This window comes from Propithecus coquereli, unplaced genomic scaffold (genome assembly GCF_000956105.1).
Source record: "Propithecus coquereli isolate 6110/MARCELLA unplaced genomic scaffold, Pcoq_1.0 Scaffold330, whole genome shotgun sequence".
NCBI classification, from domain to species: domain Eukaryota; kingdom Metazoa; phylum Chordata; class Mammalia; order Primates; family Indriidae; genus Propithecus; species Propithecus coquereli.
This window is the reverse complement of record NW_012148953.1, coordinates 329,246-337,041: the sequence shown is the minus strand read 5'-3', so window position 1 is coordinate 337,041 and position 7,796 is coordinate 329,246.

Genomic DNA, 7,796 nt, shown 5'->3' with positions numbered 1-7,796 from the left:
CGCAGAACAAATGTTTTCTGTAAAGAATGGAATCGAAGAATGTATGAAAAGATGTTGACAATGCCAAATTATCCTGTAAACACCAATTACCTTTCTTCTTTTCATTATTCCTCTCATTCACTCCCCAGAATATTACCATTTAAATAATTTTACCTTCTAACTACATCTATCATAGCAGTACAGCTCAGTAGGTCACACACAAACAACAATGACCTTTCTAAAAAATATTTGAATTTGACATAAAAATATGGTATAGTTTAATTGCCACACAAAAACTATTCTTAGTAAAATATCAATGCTCAGCAAACCTTTACATTGAAAAGAACAGATTTGTGATGCTCAGAACAACAGATGTTAGTTTGCCATTACATTAAAAAACGGAACATAAAAGAGAAAGATATTCGCTTGTATCATATGCTGTGAGTTGATCATCTGCATCTGCTTGGCATGTTTGGTTCTAAATGAAGCAAGTTGAGTTTCCAAAGAAAGTATCCATTTACTGCCGCATAGTCAAAGCAATTACATTTCTTTCCTGCTGCACTCATCAATCACAGAACAAGTCAAATATTCACATTGCAGCTTAAAAGCAAGAAGACCAGTGGAACCAGGTATCACACACCAGGTATTAAGTATGTGAGTGAGATGCTGAAGAGGCTGGGTAATGCTGAAAACGGAGGGTAAAGGGAAAGCCTTTGAGCACCTTGATTGCACTGAGTCATCGTGTCACTTTCCCACAGAATTAATTTAATTAGCCTCTCGCTAGTATTGGGCATTGCTCCTAACCTTGAATAGTCCCTGATGGAAGGTGTGTCACGGCTGCCCCTACTAGATGAGCACTCCTCTGTTCTGTAATGGTGATTTGCCTCTGGTGAAAAATAGGATCACTCGCTTTTCCTATTGATTTCTGAAAACGAAAATGCTTCCCTCCAACCAGCACTGCACTATTATTTTTGTTATCACGTTTCATTGAGCTGCACATTCCCTACCCAAAATTGGGGGGGAAATGTATCAAACTCTTTCCTTTGCCCAGCGATAGAAACTAAAATCCAGTTATCTAACTGTTAGAAACACTTATATTACCTCTTTTAAAGGAAGAATGTTATTATTTTAAAAATAGAATGTCATTGCCAATGTTTAGTGTGAAACTTAAGTTTTGCAAAGGAAATATATACTTACTAAAATGTGAAATGAGGTAAAATGTGATGTTCGTTTCTAAACTTAATTTTTCATTATTAAAATGTTCATTTAAACTTTTACCTGTCCATTCAGTTCATAAAGTAACTGATGGAATTTTTGATCAATGAACCTCATAAAAGAAACTTTTATAAGAATAATCAAATTCCTGAGCTCTAGATTTCCTGCTCTTTTTTTATTCCTGAAATGAAAACATAGTCTAATCCCAAGATTTAAAAATACTATTACTTTCAAAATTTGGCTGGAAGAATCAATCATTAAAAGGTTTATTTAACTGTAATTACAATGTTTTACCTAACAATAAGTTATAAAGTTACAAAACAATAAATTATAAAGTAAAATTCATCTACAATTCAATTAAATTCACTTCCAGGAACCATGGAATCATAAACATTAATTTAATTATGTGGAAAAAAGCTGCATTAAAACAAATTCAGATTTGAATTCAAGATGGAAGACTGGTAACTATGTATACCTCTTTCCTTCCCCAATGCTTACTGAAATGACAGAAAATAATACAAATCAAATGAATTCCAGAAAAAGACTAAAAACAAGTGAGACCATGAGCAGAGAAAAGCCTAGACTAATTTATGGAAGATAGCAGAGGAATGAGTTTAGCTCAGAGAACACTCCTAAGAAGTTTGCAGTGAAAGTAGGAGTTTTTCGACTGCTAGAGTTGGCAGGATGATGGTGGAGGAGGAGGGGGAGGAGTAAAAGGGACAGAAACTAAGGTTGATAATAAAGAATTTATTGGTGAGGAATGACCTAGTCAGGACTCAAAAGTATCAACAGGAAATACCAACAAGAGTTCAGCTGTAAATAGATATCTCTCTATTGACCATGAAGACTATAATCAGAGATTTAAGTGGTCATAATACCTTGAAAAAACTTGGGGTGCTGTATCTCTGATCCAGGGGCTGCCTTTTCAGTCAGGCTCCCTTGCCAATAACCACACTTTCAAATGCAACGGTGACATTTTTTCCCAGGCTTAACTGAAGACATTTTCATGAAATAAATTAGACAGTCTGTCAGGAGTAGTCTGTTCTCCCTGCTAAGTTCTAAATTTCATAATTTAGTTCTGAGAATAAATTTTTCAAATTGGGGTATATTACTCTCACCCTCTGGCATTACCTACGAGAACTTTTATCTAATTCCCTGTAGTAAACCATTGCTTCCTTTATTGGCATAGAACAATAATATATAAAAAGCAGAGACTATTGTCTGTGATAGCTTTATTTTGACACCATTAAAGTTTCTATTAATGATGAATTTGGAATATTTGTCTTGGACCAATCCTCCTACTGAGAATAACTATTAAATCTAGGGAAAGCAGGTTTTAAAACAGAAAACTTTCTTAAAATATTAAAGAATTATTATGTCAAAATAAAGACTTTAAGAACAAAGACTAAGGTAGAAAAGAGTTCAAAATCAAGAGCCCAGAATTTGATACTACTTTTTGTCTCAAGGTATTTTAAATCCCAAAAAAAATGTAGTTGAGCAGAACTTTCAGAAGACTCAAGGGACTGGGAAAAAATTTGGAATTTAGAGTTCAGCAATACAGATAGGCTCTGAAAAAGACCGCAAACATTTCGTTGTGACTCAAAATGGCTACGCACTAAGGGTAAATGTAAATTTGAATTATGAGCACTGAAGCCCAGATTCAAGTCATTTGAATTCACAATTACATTAAGATGATATCAAATAGCTAATATCCTAGCCTACCTGCCTGTTAAAAATTAAACTAAGTCCACTTACAAGAGTGATAACATCACTCAAAGCATCAAATTACCTCTATAATTTTTAATATATATTATCTGGCGTTTAATAAAAAAAAAACAGACATAAGAAGATGATACTTAATTATAAACTAAGAGAATAAACCTATGGTAGAAAGAGGCCTATAGCAAATATAGAAAATCTCGAAAATTTGATATAGGCTTTAAAATAAAATAACTGTAACTAACATATTCAAGGAATCAAAAGACAAAGTGGAGAATTTTTACAAGAATCAACAACTATAAAAATTAACCAAATGGAAATTTTAGAACTGAAAAATATGATAGCTGAAATTACGGTGCAATAATGAGATTAAAATTGACTAGAAAAAAGTTGAAGAGAGATCAGGAAACTGAAAGATAGATCAGGACAAAATAGCCATACTGAAGAAGAGAAAGGTAAATAAATGGAAAACACAGAAAAAAAATTACAAACATTTGGGAAACTCTGAAAACTAATATTTTTATAATTGTAGTTCCACAGAGGGATAGAAAATGTTACAGCAATATGCGAGGCAATACTGACGGAATTTTTCAAAACTGATCAAAGTCATTAAAGCCACAGATTCAAGATGTATTATGAACCTCAAATATAATGAATATAAAATGGAAAATCACACCTAGTTACATTACAGTAAGCTGTTGAATATAAGAAAGAAAATCTGAAAAAGAGCCAGAAGGAAAGAATGGTATATTTATTATCTACGAGGAAGTAATAATAAGAGTGACAGCTGACTTCTCAAAAGAGAGAGAAAAAAAGAAACCTGAAGACAGAAAATGATATCTTCAAAGTACTGAGAGAAAATAACAGACAAAAGTTTCTGAGAATTTTTTACCTCAGACTCATACTGTAGAAAATGTTAAAGGTTCTTTTACTGTCAGAAAGTAAACGATCCTAGTGGGAGCTCAGAGATAGAGCAGTGGACGAAAAGTAACAGAAAAGATAATTATGTGGGTAAATCTAAATGAGTATTGGTTAAAGAAAACAACAGTAATAATGTCCTGTGGGGTTTAAAATATCTATAGCATTAAAACAATTGACGGCAATATCACAAGAGCCCAAGTCAGAAGGGCACAATTACGTGGTATTAAAACGTTCTAAACTTCTTGCTGGTCTGGCAAGATACAAAGAGTGCTAATATATTAGATTTAATAGCTTAAAAAATTGCAAGTTTTACTTTCTAGGACATAACTAAAAAAAAAAACCCATAAAAATAGTTAAACTAACAAACTATTAAAAAATGAAGTAATAATTGTTATCACATGTAATCCCAAAGAAAGGAAACAAAAAAAAGAAAACAGTTTATACCAGGAGAATAGATAGATTTAAGTCCCTGAATTAAATTACAAAAGTTGTTAGACTAAATAAAAAAAATTCAAACTATATATTACTTATGGAAAAAAATTCTTATATATAAAGATACAGAAAGGTTGAAAGCAAAAGGATAGAAAAATATAAATAATTCTAAACTCATATGTGAAAATTTACATTAAGTCAAAATATTAAAAATAAAAGAATTGAAAGGAAAATAGATTTGCAAACATAGTACGAGACTGAATATACCTCTCTCAGTAAATCAGTAATGATTATAACGATTGGTGTTCATTGAAAGAAAAAAACAGCAACCCAAAAGCATACAAATGTATAAAGCTTGTTGTAAAAGGTAAATATATACATAAATAGTGAATACCATAATTCTGTGACAGTGATGCATACATCCCTTTTAATTCTGACATAGAAATTAAAAGAGGAAAGTATAAAAATAACTATAACTATAAAATGTGTTAATGGATACATAACATAAAAAGATATAATTTGTTAGATCAATAACACAAAGTATGGGTGGAAGAAGTAAAAGCATAGAGTTTTTGTATGCAATTTAATTTATTATCATCTTAAAATAGACTTTCATAACTATAAAATGTTTTATGTAAACTCCATGGTAAACACAAAGAAAATACCTATAGAAGACACACAAAAGAAAACAAGAAAGGGATCAATAATATCACTATAAAAAATCAACAAAACCCAAAGACAGCAAGAGAGGAAGAGTGACCAAAAAACCTATAAGACTAACAGAAAACAATTAATAAAATGGTAATAGTAAGTCCTTCTCTATGAGTAATAGCTTTAAATGTGTGAATTAAATTCCCCAAACACATAGAGTGACTGAATGAATAAAAACACAAGATCCAACTATATTCTGTATTCAGAAGACACACTTCAGGTCTAAGGACACACATAGGATGAAAGTAGAAGGACAGAAAAATATAGTCCATGCAAATGGTAACCAAAAAAGATCAGGGGTGGCCATAGTTACTTGAGACAAAATAGATTTTAAGTCAAACACTTGGAGAAAAAGAAGGAGGACATTATATAATGATAAAAGGATCAATTCACCAGGAAAATACAATTATAAATATATATGCACTAAACATCAGATCACCCAAATATATGAAGCAAACTTAGGCAGACTAAAAGGAGAAATAAACAGCAAAGCAAAAATAGGAGATTTTAATATCCCACTTTAAATAGAGCATCCAAACAAAAGATGAATAAGGAAACAAAGGACTTAAATAATACTATAGACCAAATGAACCTAATAGACACATTCAGTACTTTCCTCTCAACAGCAGCAGAATACACATTCTTTTGAAACACACACAGAATATTCTCTAGAATAAATTACATGTTAGATCATAAAATAAGCCTAAACATTTAAGAAAATTGAAGTCTACCAAGTATCTACTCTGAACACAATGGAATTAAACCAGAAATCAATAGTGGAATGAAAACTAGAAAATTTACAAGTCTGTACAAATTAAATAACACACTCTTGAACAACCAATGGGTCAAAGAAGAAATCAATAAGGAAATTAGAAAATATCTTGAAACAAATTAAAACAAAAATACTACATACAAAAGCTTATGGGATTCAGCAAAAGCAGTACTAAGATGGAAGTTTAATAAATGAATTTAGCAAAATTGCATGATACAAAGTCAAAATATAAAAATTAGTTGTGTTTCTATACACTAACAATGTATAGAATCCAAACAATCCGAAAAGGAAATTAAGAAAACAATCTCATTTACAATAGCATCAAAATGAATAAAAAACTTAGGAATAAATTTAACCAAAGAGACAAAAGACTTGTACATTTACAACTACAAAACACTACTGAAAGAAATGAAAGAAAATACAAATAAATGGAAAGACATCTCACGTTATGGATTGTAAAAATTAACATTGTTAAAATATCCATACAATCCAAAGCAATCTGCAGATTCAATTCCATCCCCTTTGAAATATTAATGGTATTTTTTTTTTTTTGCAGAAATAAAAAACACAATACTAGAATCCAGATGGAATGACAAAGAAACCTGAACAGTCAAAATAATCTTGAGAAAAAAAGAATAAATCTGGAGAGCTTACATTTTCTCACTTCAAAACATATTACAAAGCTAGATTAATCAAAGCAGTGTGCTACTTACTGGCATAAAGACAGACATACAGACCAATAGGACACAATAGACAATTCATAAATAATTCCATACATATGCAATCAAATGATTTGATAAGGGTGTTGAGGCCCCACAATGGGAAAAGAAACACAATGGTGTCAGGGAAACTGAATACCCACATGCAAAAGAATGAAATTGAACCCTATTCTTATGCCATACACAAAAATCAACTGAAAATGGAGTGAAGATTTAAATGTAAGACCTGGAAGAAAGCGTAGAGAAAAAGTTAACATTGGTCATGACAATGATTTATTGGCTATGACACCAAAAACACAGGCACCAAAAGCAAAATAGACAAATGGTGCTACATCAAACTAAAAAGCCCCAGCAAAAGAAACAATCAAAAAAGTGAAAGGGGAACCTGTAAAATGAGAGAAAATATTTGCAAACCATTTATCTGATAAAGGGTCATATTCAAAATATATAAGAATGTCCAACAATTCAATAGTAAAAAAAACTCCTGATTTACAAACGGGCAAAAAACTTGAATAGATATTTCTTTAAAGAAGACATACAAATGACCAACAGGTATAAGAAAAGGTGTTCAACATCACTAATTATCAGGAAAACACATATCAAAACCAGATCACAATGAGACATCAGCTCACACCTGTTAGGATGGCCATTATCAAAAAAATAAAAACCAGAAAATAACAAATGTTGGCAAGGATATGGAGAAATTGGAACTCTTGTGCACTGTTGGTAGAAATGTAAATAGAGATAGCCATCATGGAAAACAGTGTGGAAATTCCTTAAAAAATTAAAAATGGAACTTTTATATGATCTAGCCATCCAACTTCTGAGTATTTATCTGAAAGAATTGAAAACAGGATCTCAATGAGGTATATACACCCCCATATTTATTGCAGCATTATTCACATTAGACAAGAGATGGAAACAAGTTAAATGCCCATTGGTGGACAAAGATATTGGATAAATAACATGTAGTATATACATACAACGAAATATTATTCATCCTTTAAAAAGAAGGCTATTAAAAAATAAGAATGTTGTCATATCCTACAACATGAATGAAACTTGAGGACATTATGCTAAATAAAATGTCAGTAACAGGCCGGACGCGGTGGCTCACGCCTGTAATCCCAGCACTCTGGGAGGCCAAGGCAGACGGATTGTTTGGGCTCAGGAGTTTGAGACCAGGCTAAGCAAGAGCGAGACCCTGTCTCTACTAAAAAAAATAGAAAGAAATGATCTGGACAACTAAAAATACATAGAAAAAAATTCGTCGGGCATGGTGGCGCATGCCTGTAGTCCCAGCTACTTGGGAGGCTGAGGCAGTAGGA